This window comes from Galeopterus variegatus, unplaced genomic scaffold (assembly GCF_000696425.1).
Source record: "Galeopterus variegatus unplaced genomic scaffold, G_variegatus-3.0.2 Scaffold14274, whole genome shotgun sequence".
Classification (NCBI taxonomy): Eukaryota; Metazoa; Chordata; class Mammalia; order Dermoptera; family Cynocephalidae; genus Galeopterus; species Galeopterus variegatus.
Window position 1 is genome coordinate 1 of NW_007740385.1, and position 25,132 is coordinate 25,132.

General features: G+C 42.3%; 1 pseudogene; it reads right to left on the minus strand.

Moving 5' to 3' along the window:
- Positions 1 to 1,409: 1,409 nt before the first annotated feature.
- Positions 1,410 to 1,963, minus strand: LOC103581913 (annotated as a pseudogene).
- Positions 1,964 to 25,132: the final 23,169 nt, after the last annotated feature.

Genomic DNA, 25,132 nt, shown 5'->3' on the forward strand with positions numbered 1-25,132 from the left:
AGGAATGCTTGGCAGCATATAAGCAACTCATGGATGACAAAATATTTCAAATTATTTTTCTATTTCATTAAAGCATGCCCCCTAATCACTGATCATAGGCCACTCAGCCTAGTTTGAGTAACTGTAAGCACTTAAAAAAAAAAAGTGGGTTTTTGTGTATATTCAATAATTCAGGTTTGGTTCTAAAGCCAGCATGACCTCCCTGGAACATAACTCTTTTGGCCAGATTGTCTTCACTGTTAAATTCTTGAGATTAGTTTTTTCTTTCCCCTGGTCCACCCGCTCCCCAGGGTTTAAAGGAGTCAGAAGCTGAAGTCAAGGCTTGCTAGAGGTTTCATCTTGGGATCTGACTTTTTGCTGCCCTCCACTTGGAAACTGACGTTTATTGAGTATCTACTAAGTGCTGGCTCTAAATGAGTCTCTCTTTGTTCATTTCATCCTGATTGCGAGCTTGTTAGGAAGGCATTTGCTTTCAGAGCTTGGGGAGGCCAAAACTCCCCACAGCAAGTGGGTGGGAAGATTTCAGGGATTGTTTGCCAGGTAAAGGGTGCCAGATGATTGGGGTAGAAAAATGGTTCTCAAACTTGGCTGCACAATCGAGTCCCCTGGGCAGATTTTTAAAAATACTGTTGCCCATGCTGCCCCTAGACCAATGAAGTCCAAGTGTTTGGGAATGGAGCTGGGTTTTCAAAGCTCTCTGGGTGTGGAATCAGGTGACTTTAATGGGTGGGCAGGATTGAGGACTAGAGCATTAGAAAGCATCTGGCCTCTTTGCCAGTGCTGAGTCCTAACGTCCAGTGTAGTAAAATCAACATGGACGTCAGAGCCAGGCAGACCTGGATTCGAATCTTGACTCCACTACACAGTACAGGGGAACTTCAAAAGTTCTTGGAAAGATAATATGAATCTTTCCATGAACTTTTTGAAGTACCCTTGTAGCTATGATTTTTTTTTTTGACAGGTAAATACATTAACTTTAATACGGCTAGTACATAATAAAAATTAAGACAGCTATTTTGGGAAAATTAATGCAAGTAGAAAAACTTCTTAAAGTATGCTCACTTAAAGGCCTGTCATCAGCTAGAATATAAATACGTAACAATATGCCCTTTCTTATCCTGGATAGTCTTTTACATAACTAAAATTTGTGGCTAACATTTTATGAAATACAAGGTAAACAAAACCTGTAAATTTTCAAAAAAGGAACAAGGATATAGGAAAATAATACATTTCATGTGAATTATAGAGGACAGTTACAATGAAAACCCATTACTTTTATCTCTAACTCAATTTTACAAAATAAAGTCAACATGTATTATTCTGTGAACTGCTACGAGTGCGTAAACCTGTGGCCCTTTTGAAGGACAGTGGCCAAAGATGAAATGTTATCTTCATGTCATATATTGCTCTTAGTTCTTAACTGGAGTTGAGCTTCCTTCCATAGTCTTCTTTAGGTGGTGATAATTTGGCAAGACTTTCATCAGGAAATCCAGCTGTAGCGTCTGGGACTGTGGTCGCTCAGTCTGCACCCGACGAAGGCAGTCTGCACCATAGATCGAATTCTCAGGGATGACTTCAAAAGTATTCAGGTTGCAGCAAGCTCCAAAGATGCAGCCACTTGTCAATGTTACGTTTCTGCCTACATATGCTTTGGATACAATAACATTATTATCTCCTATTTTCATGGCTTGGGAATAACAGCCAACTTCAAACACATTATTGGTGCCAATGATCATGGGTTTGGGTTCTGGATCTTCAGTGTCAGGAGTGATATTATCCAGGTGAGTGTTTATGATAAAGTCTTGTTATTTGATTAGGTTATTGGCGTGGCTTCTGCAATAATTCGTGCTTTTGGGTGGATCACTGTGCTAGGTCCGATAGTTGCATCTCCTCTGATTTCACTTTCTACACATACAACTGCTCCCGGAGCAATCTTCACAGTCTTTTGAGTTTTCTCCGCCATGGTTCAGCCCGGGTCTGTGGCTATGATTTTGGACAAGGTATCTTATTATAGGGAATTGCCTTTTTGAATTTCAATCATAATAACAACAATCATAATAATAAGACTCAATTTGCAGGGTTGTTCTGAAGATTCAGAGGGGTGCTCAGGCCCTCAGGAAGTGGGGCTCCCCTCATTGAGTGCCTCGGTATCAACCTCTTCCAGCCTTGTCTGGGGTGGACTTGTCCTCACCCAGCCTGGAAACCCGTGGCTGACCTCAAGTCCCAGTGCTGGCCACCTCTCTGGAAGCCACCCTGTTTGCTGATGCCTGTGATGTGCTCAGCCATGGCCATCTTTTCCCGAGGAGGATGGTATCGACATTTCAAAACAGTTTAATTATTCTGCGGCTGCCTGGCTATTAGCTGCGACAAGAGAGCTCAGGGCTATTTTTCAGCATTAATTTTCCATTTGAAATGAATTCCTTTTGGTTACACTTTTTAAATGTTTCTTTTAATTAGACACAATTACTTCAGAAGAATTGCTTTTATTCCTCAGCCTGAGATCCCAGTGATAAAGTCGCTATCTGGCCCCACTGAACGGCTGGGATGGCTCATTTAGTCGCTGCACTAAAGTATATTGAACTAGGAAATTATACAGCGAATCAACTATTAATTCCTTTTATGATCGCTCACTCTAACATCTTGAATGAGATCTTCAGGGGAAAATTTAGTCACAATAGGGATCATTGTTCCTCACCTCCAGCCGTGGCCCAGTGCGAGGGGGGCTGGCAGGGGGGCTACCCTGGCCATGGGCTGGCCCAGGGCAGGTTGGCATGGGGGCTCCTCATTTTCCTGGGGCTTGGGGAAAGGGTATGGTGGGGTAAGCAGTGCAGCCAAGGCTCCTTGGCCAGGCTGGAGGGGGTGCCCCTCTGCCCCATGAAAAGGGAGGTGGCCGTGCCTATGTGAAGGGAGAAAGCAGACAGTTGCTCATTTTGAAGGTTGCACGTTCTGATGGTGCCTTTCATGGCTCAGTGTTCTGGACGGAGGCTGGCGTCAGTAGGTGGCACTCTTTCCTTTGGTAGCTTGGTCTGGGCTTATGGGAGGCCCCACAAAAGCTTTCACAGCCGGAGTTGGAAGCCGGAGTTAAACCCTTTTTCGGAGGCTTTAACCCAATCCACTCTTAACAGATGGGGAAACTGAGGTACAGAGGGGCACGCAGTCACATACAGACAAAGGCTGAATGAGGTCTCTTGGTCCCTGGCCAAATCTCTGAACATGGCCCCTGGGATTTTCTTCCTCTCCAATCTTGGTAAGAGGATGGTTTCTCCTGGAGCTGGGTGGTATTGGTGAAAGCCACAGCTCTACCCACCTAGGGCTACTTTGCCATCTGTACACCCCAGAAGAACTGCAGTCCCAGCCTGCCAGATGAGGAAGGGGTGGCAGGACCACAGGGCTTGCCATGGCACTTGGAAACCACAGGACTGCAGGGGCATGGTGGGAGGGGGGTGTTGGGATGGGGCAGAGGAGGGCCCAGATGCTGGCTGTGACCTCAGGGAGTCACAAACACTGCCAGACAACTGCTTTAAGCTAGGCACTGGTGTGGTGGATGAAGAAAAGACAGCCCCTGACTTTGAGGAGAAATTCATTCACTCAAGTCACACTATAATGGATGCATGGAGTTTCTCTGAGAGGAGCTGGGCTTTGAAGGACAGCTAGGAGTTTGCAGGGGAAGGCATCGTGGGTAGAGGGCACTTCAAGTGCAAAGGTGTGGAGGTGTGAAAGCAGGAAGGCTGGGGTGCGTGGAGGGGAGCGCACATGACTGCCTGCTAGGGCTTGTGTGCCACGCTGGGGAGTGTGGACTTTGTTCTAAGGGCAATCGCATCGTGGGTAGAGGGCACTTCAAGTGCAAAGGTGTGGAGGTGTGAAAGCAGGAAGGCTGGGGTGCGTGGAGGGGAGCACACGTGACTGCCTGCTAGGGCTTGTGTGCCACGCTGGGGAGTGTGGACTTTGTTCTAAGGGCAATCGGGAGGCACTGAAGGTTTTCAGCAGGGAGGAGACATGCTCAGAGTTGCGACTGATAGAACATGCTGGCTGCTCTGATTTGAGAGAAGAGACTGGGAGACCCACTGGGGGGCTCTCGCTACTGTCCAGGTGAGAGGTAAATGTGGCCTGAACTAGAATGGGGCAGTGGGATGAAGAAAGACAGGCACAGGTTTATTTATTAAGCAGGGCTGCATTATGACTTTTGCGGGCCCTGGACACTTCTGCGTTCATGGGCCCCTCCCACAAGAGTAGATTTTTGTGGGTCCTAAAAATGTCATTTGTTTCTTATGAGAGGAAAAAATGAAACACTTTTGTCTACCTTAAAGTTCCTTTTTCCCCTTGATTTTGAGATAAATTAAAATATTTTTGTGGGTCTCTTAAATATCGTGGGTCCTAGGCATTGCTATTGTGTCTAATGGAGAAGTTGGTGCTGCTTCTGAGAAAAGAACACATAGGACTTGGAGCTGGGGTCTCTGGCTTGGCGGCTGAGGGGGGATGTGGGACCCTTCTCCTTCTCTTCCTCCTTTAGTCCCTTGCCACCTCCTGGGTGCCCTGGAGGATGATAGTAACGACAATGACTACCATTTACTATGAGCACTTACTTTGTCCAAAGCACGTTCCAAGCTCTGTTTCATTAGATCCTGACAATGATTCCTTGAGGTTGGGACTATTATCTTCCTACTTTGTAGGTAAGAAAACGCATGCTCAAAGAGGGTAACTTGGCCAAGGCCACGCAGCAATGGGGGAGGGTGGGGCTGAGGGGAAGGAGGATGAGCCGAATCTGGAGCAGGGCCTGGGTCACAGCTAGCCTTTGCTGAGCTCTTACACATGGTCTAGATCTTCACTAAGTACCCACCTACATGGGTGATCTCTCCAGCTCTTTAGTTCGGCCTCTGAGCCCCTAGTCTTGTGGTGACCTAAGGCGACCAGGTGCTGTGGGTGGAGTCCCAGGGTTTTAGGGCTGGATCAACACACCCCCATCATCTCCCACCTTCCTGGTGCAGGACAGTTAAGGGGAAGCCAAGAATGCAGTTTCAGTATTCAGCTGTCCCTGTCCTCTCTTGCTGTCCCCCTCCCTGCCCATGCCCAAGGACAGGCCTGGGCTTTTTTTCTATCTGAGGGAGTGGTGGGTGCCTGGGGGTAGAGTTCCTGCCCCAGAATTATCTGGAGTTTAATTGGGGGAGGAGAGGGCGGTTAGTAGGAGACATGTCCACTGCTCAGGCTGGTTTTCCTTTTGTCCCCAAGTGCCCCGCTATGGACTGAATGTTTGTGTCCCACAAATTCAAATGTTGCAGACTAAACCCCCAATGTGATGGTATTAGGAAGTGGGACCTTTGGGTGGTAATTAGGTCATGAGGGTGGGACCCTCACGAGTGGGAATCATCCACTCTTATAAGGGAATGAAGAGACCAGAGCTCTCTTTCCACTATGTGAGGGTACAAGAAGATGGCTCTCACCAAGAACCCAGCCATGCTGGCACCCTGATCTTGGACTGCCAGCCTCCAGAGATGAGAGAAATAAATGCTTGTTGATTAAGTCACCCAGTCTATAGTGCTCTGTTACAGCAGTCCTACCTAAGACATACTCCTTTTGCTGACACTGGTCCTGGCCAGGGTGTTCTGCCCCATGGGGAGCCATGGACCAGTTCTCAGAGCCCTGGTGTGAGAACCGGGTGCATGGCTGGCTGAAGGGACACAGGAGCTCCTTTGAGTGTTGAGGCATGGGTGACCAACTGCTTCCTGGGACGCAGGACTTTCAGTGCCAAAATTGGGACAGTCCTGGGCAAACTGGGGCATGTTGGTCACCCTAGGCTGTCTGTGTGTGACTGTAACACAGAGCAGTAGTGCATTCCTCCTGCTAAAGATGCCAGCTAGTTATCACATTGAATAATCTACGTCTCACAGCACATTTCCAGGGAAGTCAAGTTGACCAGTTTAGCAACTTGAAATGAATGTGCTGACTGGCTGAATGGACTGGGGGTCCCATACTTTGCAGTGTGAGATTCACTCTTTGAAGCAATGTGGGTCTTAAGCTGGTTGTACCTGTGGAGTTCCACTTTCCATTGAAGTTGTATGCCTGTGAGGAAACTTGTGTGCCTGCTCTTTGCATATTAAAAATTCAACTGAGTTTTACAATTTTCATAAAGGAAAAATGCATGATGTCTGTTAGTATGGTTAATAGATGGTTTTAAGCAGTTCAAAAACGGACTTTATTTTTTTATGAACACTAGCTTTAAAAAGCAGGTGTCTGGGTTGGAAAAAGGAGCGAGGTGTCAAGAAAATCTTATGATTGAAGGAAAACAGTACAATGGAGATATAAACCACAGCCACATGGGTGTGACAGGTGCCCAGTGTTACTCTTTGGAAAAGGGGAACCAGGCTGGGGCAGAGAACAGTGTCATTCCTAGGTTTGGCACTTAGGTGGACAAAAATCCTCAACCTTTCCAAACCCTAGTTTGCTTATTTATAAAACAGATATAATATGAGTGTCGGGTTGTTCCAAGGATTAAACAAGATCTTTAATGTAAAGTACTTAGCACGGTCCCTGGCACCTTGACAAGTGGAAACTAACTACTATTATTTTTATGGAAAAAATAATGCAAATGGTCAGAGTGAGTAGGAATCTGAAGAATCCAAAGGGTCAATTAACACATTTTCTCTAAGCCAGTGGTTCTAAAATTTGGGATCTCATCAGAATCATCTGGATGGTTAGTTAGTCCGCAGCACACTGGGCTCCACCCCCTGAGTTTCTGATTCAGTGGCCTGGAGCGGAACTGGGAATCTGCATGTCTAGTGAGTTCCCAGGTGATGCTGATGCTGACAGCCGCTGCTGTTACAGAATTGGCTGTTAAAAAAGGAAGAGAAGTTGCCTGCTCTGAAGCACCTTGGTTATGAAACAACCTGTGGTTGAGACGAGAGCATGCATAGTGCAGAGGTATGATCTTTCACACTTCTATCCCTAAGGAGGGGGGAGCTGAAGGCTGTTTTCCATGTCAGTCTGGAAGACAGCAGCAGAGTTCGATTAAACAGTTTGTGAACAGCAGATGTTTAATGAGGGAAAAAAGTACTCAGCTACTTGAATTTCTTTAAACCTTGCTCCAGATCAGTGGTTCTCAAACTGGAATCCCCAGACCAGCAGCAACAGCATCACCTGGAACTTGTGAGAAATTCACATTCTTGGGCCCCCAGTGGGGCCCAGCAATCTGTGTGGAGCTCTTCAGGTGAATCTGATGTGTGCTAAAGTTTGAGAAGCCCTGCTCTAAATGATGTGTTACTTCTTTACCCACAGAGATCAAGATAGCTAATATAAGTTCATCTTATTTAAATAAAGAACTATAAAAAGTATGATTGGCTGATCATACTCTCAAAAACCTCCAGGGAAAGCACCCCCTGGTGGCAGCATGGTAGATAAGTTACAATTATCTCCCTTTATCCCCCAAGCCTGCGGTGTCAGCTCTGCCTGCACACTAGGATCACCTGGTGAATAAAAAAATATATTGAGGCCTGGGCCCCATCCTCAGTGATTTTGCTTTAATTTACCTGGGGTGGGGCTTGGGCTTCATACTTTAAAAAGCTCCCTGGGTGATTCTAATGGACTGGGAGCCACCTCTCTATGTAATTATACGTCTGTTTAATGTCTGCCCATCCAAAAGGGTTGAAGCTACCCAAAGGCAGGGGCTGTAAATATTTGTAGAATCAAAAATGAATGAATGGGAGTGTATATATCTCTTTGCAAGACTAATTTCATTTCTTTTGGCTATATACCCTGAAGTAGGGTTGCTGGATCATATGGTAGTTCTGTTTTTAATTTTTTGAGGAGCCTCCATACCGTTTTCCATAATGACTATACCAATATTCACAATAGCCATGATATAGAAACAACCTAGATGTCCGTCGACAGATGAATAGATAAATAAAATGTGATTTTATATATAAGTTTTGTGTGGATTATTATTCAGCCTTAAGAAAGAAGGAAATCCTGTCATTTGTGACAACATGGATAAACCTGGAGGACATTATGCTAAGTAAAATTGGCTAGATACAGAAAGACGCTTATATGTGGAATCTAAAATAGTCGAACTCATAGAAGCAGGGAACAGAATGGTGATTTCCAGGGGCTGGGGGGAGGGGGAAATGGGGAGATATTGGGCAAGGGGTACAAAGTTTCAGTTGTGCAAGAGGAATAAATTCTGGAGAGCTAATGTACAACAATGTAACTGTAGTTAGCAATACTGTCTTGCATATTTAAAAATTTGCTGAGAGAGTAGATCTTTAGTGTTCTCACCACACACACACACATACACACACACAAAGAAAATGATAACTAAATGAGATGATGGGTATGATAATTAGCTTGACTGTGGTGATCATTTCACAATGTATAGTGTATCAAAACATCAAGTTGTACACCTTAAATGTATACGATTTTTATTTGTCAATTATACCTCAATAAAGCAGAAAGAAAATGAATGAATAAAAAAGACTACTGTAGGGCGGGCTTTCTGTAGGGTGCTGGTGAGGAGGTGACTGGAACCTGCTGGCCTGACCTGGAACCCCGACGGCTGGGAGCTGGCCTTTCCAGTGGAGGAAATGGCACAGATGTGTTGTGGGAGTAGATGCATGCACAGGTAGCTCAGAGAGCTGGGTAGGCTCTCTCCCAACCTGCCCAGGCTGATAAACATGATCAAGGGAGCAATCAAAAATGTTGCAGAGTTTGAACTTCCTCCACTGGTTTCCTCTTCTGGGATCATTGTTTCTGTTTTCCCCGTCTCCCCTCTTGAGCTCAGCTTCAGGGTAGAGAAGGTCTGGGGGGCAATTTCTCCTACTGAGGCCCACCCTGTCCCCACTTCAAGCCAGGGGCAGAGAGAAAACTGAAGCTCCAGCTGGACTGTGGGGAACATGTGGGCCTTGGAAATTATAATAAGAGGAAGCCATTTTCTTCATTAATTGATTAATGTAATTAAAGAAAGATAAGTATGTTGATGCCGACTACATTAGAGTTAATTTGTACAGGCAATTAGCTGCGCTCCTCCTTTGTGCTAACTGCTTCAGATGTGCTGTGCGTGGCCACCTGGGGGTCATTAGGGACTGCTCGATTCAAACTTTGCCCCTGTGAACCTTATTCTGGGCACCTTAGTGCCTAGCAAGAGCACTTGAACCGCTAGATGTGGATTAGATACAAGCTCTGTGACCTGGAGGGAAGTCTAACTTCTCTTCTCTGAATGGCCACCTGGGGGTCATTAGGGACTGCTCGGTTCAAACTTTGCCCCTGTGAACCTTATTCTGGGCACCTTAGTGCCTAGCAAGAGCACTTGAACTGCTAGATGTGGATTAGATACAAGCTCTGTGACCTGGAGGGAAGTCTAACTTCTCTTCTCTGATCCTTGGTTTTTTTACACTGGTCCCACCAGGAGTTGTGAGCACTCAATGGGCAGAGGTGCCAGGTCCTGGCAAGGAGCTGCACATCCTCTTCCTTCCTGTTTCCTTTTTAGGAGGTCTCCCTTTTCAGCCCTGGTGCCCAGGCCTTGGCATAGCCTGTTCGGGGGCCCTTGGCCTGAGATATCCCCTTAAGGCCTCTGGGGACTTGTTTCCTGCCCCAACCCTGGCTCCATCCTTACTTGCTCTCCTGGGCTGTTTCTGAGGCCTTCTGCATGTCTCCCCTCGGCCTCCCCATCCTGGGCCAAGGCACTCCCAGGACAGCTCATAATCTTTCTTTGCATCCAGATCTCTCCTCGGTCATCCAGATCCAAGGATCCAGCTGCCTGTGGAATATCTCCTCCAGGGTGCAGTGGCTGTAAAGCTGAAAAAAAGTAGGGAGTTGGTTATTACTGCTTTTCCATTTCTTTATTATTATTTTTATTATTATGTATTATTAGCAAGCCAGACAAAGAAAGAGAAATACCGCATGTTCTCACTCATAACTGGCTGTTAGGAAGGAAGGAAGGGAAGGAGGGAGGGAGGAAGGAAACAATGAAGGACAGAAAGAAGGAAAGACCACAGCAATAGTTGAACTTTCAGAAGGAGAGAACAAACCTAAGGTTACTAGACATGGGGGAAAGGAGGAAACAGGATTTGGGAAGTGACAGGTTGGGTAAAGGGCATAAAGAAATATCACAATTTGTAAGAATGAATATCCCCAAATCAGTCTTATACCCATTAGCAGTCACTTCCTGTTCCCCTTTCCCACCAGCTCCCGGAAACCACTAATCTACTTCGTGTCTCTATGGATTTGCCCATTCTGAGTGTTTCATACAAATGAAATCATACAACATGTGGTCTTTTGTGACTGGCTTCTTTCATTTGGCATAGTGTTTTCCAGGCTCATCCATGTTGTAATGTGTCAGTACTTCATTCTTTTTTATTGCTGAATAACATACCAATGCATGGAGAGACTACATTTTGTTTATCCATTCATCAGTTGGTGGACATTTGGGTTGTTTCTATTTTTTGACTTTTATGAATAATGCTGCTACAAACATTTGCACACAAGTTTTTGTGAGGACTGAATTTTTGGTTTCTTTTGTATATATACCAAGGAGTGAAATTGCTGCGTCATATGGTAACTTTATGTTTAGTTTTTTGAGGAAGTGCCAAACTGTTTTTCAAAGCAGCTTTGCCAGCGATGTATGAGGGTTCCAGTTCCTGCGCATCCACACCAGCACTTGTTATTGCTCATCTTTTTGATTATAGCCGTACTAATGGGTGTGAAGTGATATCTCATTGTGGTTATGATTTGCATTTCCCTAATGACTAATGATATTGAGCATCTTTTCATGCACTTAATGGATATTTGTATATCTTCTCTGGAGAATGTCTATTCAAATCCTTTGCCTATTTTAAAATTGGGTTGTCTTTATGTTGTTGAGTTGTAAGAGTTCCTTATATATTCTGGATACTAGAACCTTATTAGATATATGATTTGCAAATATTTTCTTCCATTCTGTGGATAATTCTTTTCCTGTTCACTCCCAATTTTTCACTTTCTTGACAATGTCCTTTGAATCGGAAGTGTTTTCAATTCTGGTGAAGTCCACTCTATGATCAATTTTGAGTTAATTTTTGGTTATGGTACAAGATATCAATTGAGATTTTTTTCCTTTTTCTTTTTTGCATTCTTTTTCCATTGAATTGCCTTGGAACTTTTGTTGAAAAATCAATTGACATGTATATGTGAGTTGATTTTTGAACATGTCCTATTAATTTTACCTTCAAAATGCCTTTCCACTTTGTCTCCTTTTCTCTGTCTCTATGCTCACCTCCTTAGTCTGGACCACCACCTGCCACTTGGATGACTGCAGCAGTCTCTTCTCTGGCTCCCTCTCCCCACTTTTGCCCCCTCCAATCCACTCTCCACTCAATAGCCAGAAGGAATTTCTGTGAGGTTACTGCCATGCTCAACACCCTTCATTAGCTTCCCACTGCCCTTAAATAACATGCAAAGTTTTGACATGGACACATGTCTGCATGACCTTTTCTTCAACTTCCTTTCTGATCTCACCATCTTCCAGCACCTTCTCTCTTGCTCTCTGGACTTTTAAAAATTCTTGGAAGACATTCTGCTCCTTCTCACCTCAGGGCCTTTGCACATTCTGCTCTCTCTGCCTGTAAAGCTCTCCTCCCCACTTTTGCTCCCTTGCATTCTAAAGTTACTCGTATTTCTGTTTCAGTGTTACTTATCCAGAGAAACGGGCTCTTCTTCCCTTCTCCATCTAAATCCAGTCTTTCTGTATCACCTGTATTCCTCACCATACTCAATATTCGTTAGCTATTGCCATGTAACAACAACAACAAAAAGCGCAGAATCTCGGTGACACTCAATAGTGTGTTACTTATCCAGAGAAACGGGCTCTTCTTCCCTTCTCCATCTAAATCCAGTCTTTCTGTATCACCTGTATTCCTCACCATACTCAATATTGGTTAGCTATTGCCATGTAACAACAACAACAAAAAGCGCAGAATCTCGGTGACACTCAATAGTAAATATTTATTTCATTCATGAGTTGATGGCTCTGCTCTCATCCACTTCTCATCCATCTCCTGGGATCAGCAGGCTAGCCAGGGTGTGTTATCAAGGCTATGGTCAAAGTGTAAGAAGACAAATCTCCCTGAGCAAGCTCATTTCCAATTCCTGCTCACATCATGACTACTCACAACTCATGGGCTAAAAATCAATTCCTAAACTGTCCAAAGTCCATGGTGGGAGGGACTGCAATGTTATATGGCACAGGCTTGTGACAGACAGGGGTGAAGAACTGGAGCTAATCATTCAACCTACCCCATATCTTTTGCTCAATCACATTGAATAATTACTAACAGTGTATCTCCTTATTTGATTATTTGTTAATTGTATCTCCATTTACTGCAGTATTCGTTAGTGCTTAGCACTGTGCTGGGCACATTTTCTGTGATCAATATTGAGATAATTGGTTGAATGAATGAATCAACAAATGAGGTAATTTCATTTATCTCAGCCTCTTTTCCTTATCTGTAAAATGAGTACCATAATCTTCAGGTCACTGGGTTGTTGGAAGAATTCCATTTGTGGGGCTTTTTCATCTGGAAGGCTCATAGGATTTGCTAGTTCAAGGTCCAGCTGAAGCTAAGGGTCTCATCCTGACCCAGGGGGCCTCTAAAGAGCCAGCAGACTCCTATCCCCACTCATAGGGGACACACCTGTGCTCCTTCTATAGGTCAGTGAATTACAGCAGGTTTCAGAAGTCAGTGTCCCCAGTTTGAAGGCTCCCAGGTTTCTCTGCAAAACTAATGGCTTGACTTCCATGAGGGATATCTGCCTATGAGACCGACTACAATGTTTCAGTGGGCCCTGCCCTGCTCTCTCTGTACAAGCTGCAGACACACTGTGTGGGAGCAAAGGACGTCCTTCTCAGTATCATCTGGATCAGACTGAGTAGAGGGCATATTTATAGGACAAGAAATGTCACACTTATAAGGATGTCTTCCAGTACTTCCCTGATGTCTATCAGGCTGCACAAGGAGAATTCTCTGGAGCAGGAGCAAGAGCCAAGGTGGAAGCCAAGGTGGAAGCCAAGGTGGAGTCGGGGGCTTAACTGGCCACACCCTCCCCAGAGTCGTGGCTCACCTGGAACAGCCCTTCCTTTCTGTTGAGTAAGGTCAAGCATCTCTCTGATGCAGCCAGTCAACCCATGACCCCTTCAACTGGGCTTGAGGGTCTCATCTTCTCTGGCCTTTGTATCATAGATTTTTTTTTCATTCTTGTGGCTTAAAAATAATCATCAAAGCTAACTTTTATTGGGATAGTAGTGGGGGCCAGGCACTTTTACAAGCCTAATTCAATCCTTTAAACAACTTCAGGAGGTAGATAGCATTATTATGCCCATTTTACAGATGAGGAAACTGAGTCACTTGTTTGGTTCCTTCCTATGGAGTCTCATGCATGTTTGGAAGCTAGAAATCATCCACCCTAGGGGCCTGGTTCCCCTGCATACTTTCTCTCTTGGGCTCACTGCCTACTTTATTTGGGTTGAGATGATCATGGGACACAGTTCTCTAGAAGATTAGGGCACCTCTAGCTACTGGGAAGAGGAGGCAGCCCACCTCCAGGGACTGTTTCCAACAGTGAGCTTGAACTTACTGTATTCATATGTCACAGAGGCAAATATCCCAGCAGGCTAACAGACTGAGTGTGGGCTCTGGATCTCTCAGAAATACCCAGCCAACTTTGTTGCTATAAAACCCATGTTTTTAGAGGATTTTAGAAAAATTCATAATGTGAAAGAAAAAAAGCTACATGATAAAAAAAAAAAAAAATCATCCAAGAGGCAGCCGTTACCATCTGCTGCCTGTGCAGCTGCTTCTAGGTTGCAGATGGCTCCCCCGCTTCTCCTGATCGGCGTATGAAGGGTTTCAGGCCCAAGACTGGTGTGTTGGGTATGGACCCAACACTTCTGAGTAGGAAGCCCCAAGGCACCATGCTAGGCACTTTGAGAGTGCCCATCTTGAGCCAAGTCCACCTCTCAGCTGTCTTTTCCAGCTCCACAGCCACATACCCTTGACTTAACATAGTCAGGCCTTAGTTCCTCCATCTATAAAATGGGGTAAGATTGGCATGTATCCTTAGCCCAGAGAGCTCAGACACAGGGATCAGCTCTTGCTCTCGAATATAAAACCAAACCTCCACCTGCCTTTAGGTCTCTGAACCACATGGGCCTGCCTTTTACTCTCCTAATGATATGTTATAGAAGGGAAGATGTGTTTTTATGATCACCACTTGGGGGCTTCCTGATGTAGGAGGAGGAGGTCACAGAGAGTGAAGATGGTCATAACTTTTCTGGCAGGTCCTCCCCTGTCTGGAGGTGATCTCGTTGGAGAGCTCAGCTGCACAGATGCACATGATGGATGAGCTCCAGCAGGCTATAGAGTACTCTTCCCAAATGGGGGCCTTCAAGAGACCTAGAGCCCCAGCCTGGCCTGCTGGGTCTGGGAGTTGATCATGGCAGTGAGTGTGTCTTCAGAGGAATGGTATTTGACCACAGAGTAGAAGTCTTCTGATCTCATAGGGAGGATGGAGGATTGAATGACATGATGCTTGGAAAGCTCTCAGCACAACCACTGGGTCAGAGGAAGTGCTTAATGAATGCTAGTTATTAGTTTCATCAGCACTGGTTATTATTATTTCTATTGTTATATTATTAGGGGTGACATGGTAAGGTAGACATAGCTAGCTGACTTCCAAAAATTCATGCTTGCCCTTTCATAGAATAGAGTTGGTGCTTAGAGGTCAGCTGCCCAGACAGGAACTACATTTCCCAGACTCCCTTGCTTATAGGTGGGACCATACGACTAGTTCTCATCAGCAGGCTGTGAGCGGAAACACTCTGTGTCAATTTTAGGCCAAGGAGATTAAGAAGTAGGTCTACTTTCTCCACTCTCTCATCCTTTACCTCCTGTCTAGAAGCAGAGGACTCCAAGGCCCTAAGAGGGACTCATACTTCTCTGTGTGCTACGCACCACTATTCATTCTGCTTTCTACCACCACAGATTAGTTCAGCCTGTTCTTGAATTTTATGTAAATGGCATCATACAATATGTACTCTGTTCTGTCTGACTTCCTTTACTCAGCATGTTTTTGAGATTCATTCATGTTGTTGTGCATGTCAGTAGTCTTTTCTTTCTTTTATTACGGTGTAATATTTCATTGTATGGATATATCAGTTTGTTCTTCCATTCTTTTATGGAAGAACATAATGTTTCTTTTATGAAACATTTTAATAAATGTTTGGGTTGTCTCCAGTGTTTGGCTATTATGAAAAAAGCCATTATAAACATCTATGTACAAGTTTTTTTTTTAATGGATATTTGCACTCATTTCTTATGAATAAGCACCTAGGAGTAGATTTGCTAGACTATATGGTAAGTATATGTCAAAGTTTACTAGGAACTCCTAAACAATTTTCCAAAGGGGTCATACCACTTTACATGCTCACCAGCCATTCATGTGGGTTCTAGTTGCTCACATCCTTGCCAACACTTAGTATTATCAGTTCTTTAAGTTTTTTCTTTTTTTTTTATTGGTTATGAATATTCATGAGATACAAAGCTGATTGTCACCCCTCATGACCATGATGTGAGGGCCAGATTCATACTGGCAGCACACCCATTACCACAAATTGCATTAGCACCCTGTGTCCCCCACCCAATTATCCCCAACCTCCCTCTCCCTCTTCCTTACTCCCCCACTCCACTTCATAGCCCAAGGAATGTTCTTTCCCTCTGCAAGTCCAGTTCTTTAAGTTTTAGCATAATTTCATAGTGAATTGAAATTGTGGGATGTGCTGCAAAGAAGCAGCTCAGGTGGGTCTGGGGTTACACTGGTAATGGGATCAGGGAGGATAGTGAAAGCAGGGATGATTACCTGAGTAAAATCCTGGAGGTTGGGAGGACCATGAGGTTTTGGAGTAAGTGAGGACGGTGTGGCAGGAGAACAAAGAGCAAGGAGCAGAGTGAGGGGAGATGAGATTGCTGAGGTTGGCAGGAGCCTATGTAAGGCCTTGAACTACAAGGCAGGAGATTTGTCTCTATCATAAGAGTAAAGGGCCTTCAGATGGCTTCATGGCTGAATTTAAACAAACATTGAAAGAGGAATTAACACCAATTTTAAAAAAATGTATCTGGATTTATTTAAAAGTGGACAATTTTACCAAAGGGTATATTTCTTTTTTTAAAAAAATTATTTTCATTTATACATATTTATGGGGTACAGAGTTGACTATCAGTATTTGTGTACAATATGTGATGATCAAATCAATATTATTAGCATGTTCATCATTCCAAATCGTAATTACTTTTTGTGTCCCTTACCCAATTACTTCCTATCTCCCTTTCCCCTCTGCCTTTCCCACCTCTAGTAACTACAGGTCTGTTCTCTCCTTCAACCAATCCTTCTTAAACTTTTCCAAAAAATAAAATTAGAGGGAAAACTTCCAAACTCATTTTATGAGGGCAGTATCACTTGGGTACCAAAGGCAATGACACCACAAGAAAAGAAAACTGCAAATATCTCTGATGAACAGAAATGCAAAAGTCCTCAAAAAAAATAGTAGTATGCTGAATTCAATAACACATCAAAAAGATTATGCATCATGACCAGGTGGGATTTATCCCTGAAATAGTAGCATGCTGAATTCAATAACACATCAAAAAGATTATGCATCATGACCAGGTGGGATTTATCCCTGGGATGCAAAGTTGGTTTAACATATGCAAATCAATCAATGTGCTACACTACATCAACAGAACAAAAGATAAAAACCACACAGTCAACTCAATAGATGCAGGAAAAGCACTTGACAAAGTTTGACATTGTTTCTTCATGAAAACTCTCAGCAATTGGGTATAGAAGGAAATTTCCTCAACATAGTAAAGGCCATTTATGAAAAGCCTGCAGCTAACATCATTATCAATGGAGAAAAACTGAAAGCTTTTCCTCTAAGATTCAGAACAAGATGAGGATGCCCACTCTCACCACTTGTATTCAGCATAGTACTGGAAGTATTAGCAAGAGCAATCAGACAAGAAAAAGAAATAAAAGACATCAAGGTTAGACAGGAAGAAGTAAAATTTTCCCTATTTACAGATGACATGGTCCTATATGAGAGTACTTCAAAAAGTTTGTGGAAAAATAGGATTAAAAGATAATATCAATTTTTCTATGAACTTTTTGAAGTACTCTCATATGTAGAAAACCCTAAAGACTCCACAAAAAACCTGTCCGAACTAACAAATAAATTTAGTAAAGTTGCAGGATACAGTATGAACAAACAAAAATCATTTGTGTTTCTTTCCACCAGTAATCATCTATCTGAAAAATGAATCAAGAAAACAATCCATTTGCAAGAGCATCAAAAAGAGTAAAATACTTAGGAATAAATTTAACCAAGGAGGTAAAAGATCTTTGCATTGAAAACTATAAAACGACGATGAAAGAAGTTGAAGAAAACACAATTAAGTGGAAAGATATGCTGTGCTCATGGATTGGAATAATCAATATTTTTTTAAATGTCCATACTATCCAAAGTGATACATAGATTCAATACAGTCTCTATCAAAATTCCAATGGCATTTTTCACAGAAATAGAAAAAACAATTCTAAAATTCATATGGAAAGTAAAACACTCTGAATAGCCAAAGCAATCTTGAGAGAGAAAAACAAAGTTGGAGGCCTCATACTTCCTGATTTCAAATTATATTACAAAGCTATAGTAATCAAAACAGTATGGTACTGGCATAAAAACAGACACATAAACCAATGGAAAAGAATAGACTCCAGAAATAAACCCAAACATATATAGTCAACTAATTTTGAACAAGTACACCAAAAAGACACAATGAGAAAAGAATAGTCTCTTCAATTAATGGTGTTGGGAAAACTGGATATTCACATGCAAAATAATGAAATTGGACTCATATTACACCATACACAAAAATCAACTCAAAATGTGTTACAGATCTAAAGTAAGACCTAAAACCATGAAATTCCTAGAAGAAAACATACGGGGAAAGCTCCTTGACATTGATCTTGGCAATGATTTTTTGTATATCACACCAAAAGCTCAGGCTACCAAAGCAAAAATAGAAAAAATGGGACTAAAAGTCAAACTAAAAAGCTGCACAGCAAAGGAAACAATTAACAAAATAAAAAGGCAGCCTACAGATTGGGAGAAAATATTTGCAAACTAGATATTGAATATGTGGTTAATATCTGAAATATATAAGGAACTCATTGAATTCAATACTACAAAAAACAAATAACCTGACTAAAAAATGGGCAAAAGACCTGAATAGACATTTCTCCAAAAAAGACATACAAATGGCTAATAGGTATATGAAAGTGTGCACTAATCATCAGGGAAATGTAAATTGAAACCACAATGAGATATCACCTCACACCTGTTAGAATGGCTCTTATCAAAAAGAAGATAGCAAGTACTGGTGGGGATGTGCAGAAATAGGAGCCCTTCTACACAGTTGGTGGGAATGTAAATTAGTGCAGCTGTTATGGAAAACAGTGTGGAGGTTCCTCAAATAATTAAAAATAGAACTACCATGTGACCCAGCAATCTTCTTCTGGGTTACACCCAAAGGAAATGAAATCAGAACCTCATAAAGATATCTGTGTCCCCATGTTCATTGCAGCATTGTTCACAGTAGTTGAGATATGGAAACAACCTAAGTGTCTGTTAATGAATGAATGGATAAAGAAATTATGGCTTGTGTGTATATATACATATACACACACATATATACATACATATATATATACATACATACACACACACACACACACACACACACACACACACACACACACACAAAATGGAATATTATTCAGCCTTAAAGAGAAAAAAAGAAATCTTGCCTTTTGCAACAACTTGGATGAATGTGGTGGACATTATGTTAAGTTAAATAAGCCAGACACAAGAAGACAAATACTGTACTACATGATCTCCCTTAAACATGGAATCTAAAAAAAAAAAATGAAATACATAAAAACAGAGAATAGAATAGTGGTTTTCAGGGGCTGCGATGGGGAGGAGAGGGGGATATGGGGAGATGTGGGTCAAACGGTGCAAAGTTACAGTTACATAGCATGAATAAGTCTAGAGATCTAATGTACAGCATGACTGTGATTAATAATATTGTATTGTGTACTGGAAATTTGCTAAGGGAATAGATTTTAGGTATTTTTCCACACACAAAAATGGTAACTATGTGAGATGGTGGGTATGTTAGTTTGCTAGACTGTAGTAATCATTGCACTATCTGTAGGTATATCAAAACATCATGTTGTACACCTCAAATATGTACAACAAAAAATGAGTAAGGGGTTTCATACACTGCAGCTGGGAATATAAAATGGTAATCCACCTTGGAAAACAGTCTGGCAGTTTCTCAAATGGTTAAACACAGAGTTACCATGTGATCCAGCAATTCCACTCCCAGGTATATGAGTATACCAAAGAGAAATAAAACATGTTCAGACAAAAACTTATACACAAATATTTGTATCAGTATTATTCATAATAGCCCCAAATGGAAATTACCCAAATTCCCATCAACTAATGAACAGACAAAACAAAATATGGTCTACCCATACAATGAAATATTGTTCAGCAGTCAAAAGGAATGAAGTACTGGTACATGTCATAATGTGAATGAACTCCGAAAACATTAAGCTAACTGAAAGAAGCCAGTCACAAAGGACCACATATTGTATGACTCCAATTATATGAAATGTCCAGAACGGGCATATCTATAGAGATAGAAAGTAGATTAGTGGTTACTAAGGCTGGGTGTGTGCATGGGGGCACTGGGGAATGACAGCTAAGTGGTGATGGATTTCTTTTGGGGTAATGACAATATTCTAAAATTGATTGTGGTGATGGTTGCATAACTGTGAATATACTAAAAGCCATTAAATGGTGAGTTATATGGTATATGAATTGTATCTCAATAAAATGGTTAAAAGCAAAACAAAACAAGAAAGAGTAGAGGGAACACCCATTCAATAGCTTTAAACAGAGAAATGACATTATCTTATTCATTTAAAGCACTCTGCAAGCTGTATGGAAAGGGGAGATGGAGGGGAGCAAGAAGAGAGTTAGGAAAATTTTGCCATGTACAGGCATGAGGTGCTGGTGTCCTGGACTGGTGCACTGGCCGTAGAGACAGGGAGAAGATTTCAATGCCCCACATGTCTGTGTCTGGCTTGCAGGGCTGGATTGAATCTTCTGGGGACACTGGCTGTAAGAATCTGCGCATCGAGAGTGGAAATAACTGGAGCCACAAAGAGAGCAGTGAAGACTCTGCTAAGAGTGGGAGTGATGGGCAGTTGCAGCTGAGCCTGAGAATCTTCTTCAGTTGGAGTTAAAAGCCCTGATACTAGGCAGAGACTGTTCCCATGCAGCAAATGGGATGAGATACCTACCAAGCAACACAAGATCCGGAACACTCGGGGTGGCAAACTAGTCAGGGAAGTCCTGAACCAGGGTGGAGACTTTTCCTATCCTCTACTTGTGTGAAGTCATAAATCCCCTAGCAAGAAGCAACTGGGCTATTAAACTTGAAACACTGTGTATTGACTAAAGCTGTAGGATTTATAATTTAACTGGTTGGCAGACTGTATGGAGATCTCATTCAGGCTGAGTCCCAACATTACAGATGCCATTATTGTTCCATATAAAGTTCTGAATTAAAGAACCCCTGTAGGCATTGCTATAGATCAATGTTTTACAAAGAATTATATTTTGCCCATAGAACATTAGCTCTGTGGGATATTAATAGGTGTTCTAAGGGAAACAAGTTCTGTGGTTTAAAAGTGAAGAACATGCTAGCTAAATAAATTAAACAGTTTTTTTTTCCTTATAGGACTGCTGTTATGGATTGAATGTTTGTGTCTTCCTGCCCCCAACCCCCCACCCTGAGATTCATATGTTGAAATCCTAAACTCCAAGGTGATGGTACTAAGAGGTAGGGCCTTTGGGAAGTGATGAGGTCATGAAGGTGGAACCTTCATGAATGGGATTAGTGCCCTTATGAAAGATGCGCCAGAAGGCTTTCTCACTCGGTCCACCATATGATGATAAAACGAGAAGTCAGCAGTCTGCAACCTGGAAGTGGGCCCTCATCAGAACCTGACCATGCTGGCACACTGATCTCAAACGGACTGTGAGAAATAAATTTCTGTTGTTTGTAAGCCACCCAGTCTGTGGCGCTTTGTTATAGCAGCTCAAACTAAGACAATTGCTTAGAGCCTTCAATATGTTCATGTGCATTGACATCCCTACTCACAGGTTCATGGAATCTTTTTTCCTGGACATGCTGTGGCACTCTGTCCTGTTTCCCACTCTTTTGGGAGGTGGTCATATTGGATACATTGGGTGGACTCTGCTGGCAGACACTGGTACCCAGTGGGGACAGAGCAAATCAGCAGCCCTCTTTCAAAAATGGGCCAGAGGCAGGTTCATTCTTAACCAGGTGCCATCCTAGTTCTACTAGGATGGAGGCCTGTCCAGGATGCTGTGGGAGTGCAGAGGAGGGGGATTAATCTGTTTGGGAGGTGAGGGAAGGCCACACTCTGGGGAGTCATATTTGTTCTGGGTCTTGAAGGATGAGTAAGATTGTGTAAAGCAAATGAAGGCATGGAGGGACATCCCAGACACAGAAAACAGCAGGTACAAAAGTCCTGAGGTGTGAAAAAGCATGGTGCATTTGGGAGATGTGAGAGATTCAGTGTGTTTAGAGAGGAGTGTGCTTGGGGTGCCACATCAAGGAAACAAAGGCAAATGGGCTCAAGTCAAACTATGAAGGGCCTTGGGTGTCAGGCCAAGGTTTGATTATTGGGTAAGAAGAGACAACCTTGGGTTAAAAAGAAAAAAAAAAAAAGATTACTAGTCAATTAGAATGGGTGATATATGCACATGAGCCACAAACCAAATGATAAACAAGGCAAACCATGAACAACAAGCCTCCCTCCCTCTTTGTTCTCAGCCCCCAGAACATTTCCCCCTCTATAAAATCAAATATTGTAAATATTGTCATCCTTCCAGGGGGATGCTCTGCATATATAAGTGTAGATGTTTATGTGTATATATCCTTAAAAACCCCTCACAAATAGCAGCATTCTAATCACATTGTTCAGCACTTTGCTTTTCTCACTTAACAATATCTTGGAGATTGTTTCATATCCGTACATAAAGAGCTGCCTCATTCTTTTTTAACAGCCATAAAGACTTCCATTGTATGGATGTATTGCAATTTATTTAAGCTGTCCCCTCTTGATGGACATTCAGGCTGCCTCCAATCTTCTGTTATGATAAGACGTGCTGTAGTGAATAGGCTTGTACATCCAGCTTTGCATACGTATATGCAATTATGTCTGCGGAGTACCCTCTAGAGCAGTAGAATTTACAGGTCAATGGATATGTGCTTCAAAAATTGTGATAGAGAGTGTGAATTGCCATCCATAAAAACTGTGTAATTTACACTCCCACCAACCTTTGAGAGTGCTGGTTTCTTCACACTCTGGCCAGCACAGTGTGTGATCAAACATTTTGAGCATTGTCAATCTGATAGGTTAAAAAATGGCATCTCTTTGTGGTTTTAATTTGCATTTCCTTTTTTCACAAGATGAAGGTTGGGCATCTTTTTGTATGTTTAGAGGCTACTTAAGTTTCCTAATCTGTGATCTGTCTGTTCACATCCTTTGCCCATTTTTTATTGGATCGTTGGCCTTTTTTCTTATTGAATTATTAGAACACTAGTTTGGTGGCTATAACTCCCACCTGCTGATAAACTTCCTCCTGCCCATGACCTGTTCTATAGTTGTCCGTCCCAGCAGATGCAGCATGTGTATATAAATATTCCTTCTCTGAGTGTAGGTGGCAGTGGCCAGGAAATGGCAGAGGTTAGGAGAATGGGGATTCTAGGTAGTTCTTCCATGGAGACATGACTAATGAGATGGGGTGCTTCTACTCCTTGGCAGGGGAGCAGACTCTCCCAGAAGCCTCTGAGTGGGGCAGGGCCCCCTTCCCCTGCTCCCCACCACTCTCTTCTTTTCTCCCTGTCAATACCACCCTCGCCTCCTATGCCCTAAGAGTCCTCTCTGCTTGGCTTCCCCTTTCCTCATATTAGCACAGGCATAGCCCTGCCTCCCATCACAGGCAGTGATTATATAGCAAATTAACCACAAGCTGTTCTGTCCTCATCTGGTGGCAGTTGGGGAGATGCTACTCTGAGTAATGACTTGTGTAGTTGATGCTCTCATCTGTAATTTGCGTGTGCAATAAATGCAGAAATAAAAACCCAATTCATATGAAAAAGGGACCAAGTAGAAGAAGTGTGGGTGGGGGAAGAAATCATGAATTTTCTGGACTGCATCTTACAGTCTGGCTTCAGTTTCCTCTTGAATAATGCAGTCGTTGCCTACGTTTGATCGATGGCCGTGTTTGGCTAAAGGATGGAGGCAGACAGATGGAGAATCAGATAGCAGGGCTTGAATCCTGACTCCTCAAAGTGTGTCTTTGAGAATAGGACGATTATTCTCTGAGCCTCAGTTGCTTCATCTATAAAATGGGGATAATAATTTTTATCTCCAATCAGATGTAAAAGAACCTGGATTCTGGAACATGGTAAATCTACTAAATGTTACTTTTCCTTCCTTTCTTCCTTCCTTCCCTCTTTCCTTCCCTCCCTTCTTTCCCCTTCTTCCTTCCTTTCTTCTATCTCATCAGGTAGGAGTTTTTACAATTAAACTTTTTATTTTGAGGTAATTGGTGAATAATATGCAGTTGTAAGAAATAATAGAAATCCTGTGTATCCATTATCCATTTTCCCCTAGAGGTAACATCTTGTAAAACTATAATACAATATCACGACTAGGATATTGACATTACTAAAATTCACAGATCTTATTCATACATTCCCAGCTTTACTTTTGTGTGTGTGTGCACATGTGTGTATTTAGTTATATACTGTTTTATTACATGTGTGGGTTCGTGTGTCCTCTACTGCAGTCAAGATACATAACAGTTCTGCCTCCACTAACTTGTTCTCTATTTATAAACTTTTGTCTTTTCAAAAATCCTATATACATAGAACCATACAGTTGTAACCTTTTGGGATTTACTTTGTTTACTCAGCATAATTCCCTGGAGATTCACCGAGGTTGTGTGTATCAATAATTCATTCCTTTTTATTGCTAAGTACTATTCCATGGTGTGGATGTACCAGTGTTTGTTGAACCATTCATCCATTGAACAACTGAGTTGTTTCCAGTTTTTGGCTATTACTAATAAAGCTATGCACATTCATACACAGGTTTTCATACGTTTTCACTTATGTGTGAACATAAATTTTCATTTCTCTGGAATAAATACCAAAGAGTGCTATTTTTGGGCTCTATGGTAGTTGTATATTTAGTTTTTATAACATGCTGCCAAACTATTTTCCAGAGTGAGTGTGACATCTGACCTCCCCACCAGCAATGTATGAGTGGTCCAATGTCTCTGCTTCCTTGCCAGCATTTGGAGTTGCCACTATTCTTTATTTTAGTCATTCTTTTCTTATTTTCCATTTTTTAAATTGTGGTAAAACATATATTACTTAATGATTGCCATTTTAAGCATTTTTAAACATACAATTGCATGGAATTTATTACATTCACTATGCTGTGTGACTGTCACCTCTATTTCCAAAACTTTTTCATCATCCTAAATATAGACACTGTGCCCACTAAGCAATACCTTCCCATATTCCTCCCCTCCCTCCTCCCATTTCTGGTAACCTCTAATGTACTTCTGTCTGCAACTTTTTTTCTCTCTAATTTACTTTTTTCTTAATTGATCCATGATAATTGTACATATTTATGGAATATGATATGATATTTCAGTACACTTATACAGTGTGCAATGATGTTACCAGGGTATTTAGCCATTATCTATCATCTCAAACATTTCTCACGTCTTTGTTATTTCAGTCATCTTGTAGATGTACAGTGATATCTCACAATGGTTTAAATTTGCATTTTCCAAATGGCTTAATGATATCAAGCATCGTTTTGATACAGGAGTGTGAGGAAACTGTAGTTTAGCCAGGCCCTCTCCCCTCATATCGGG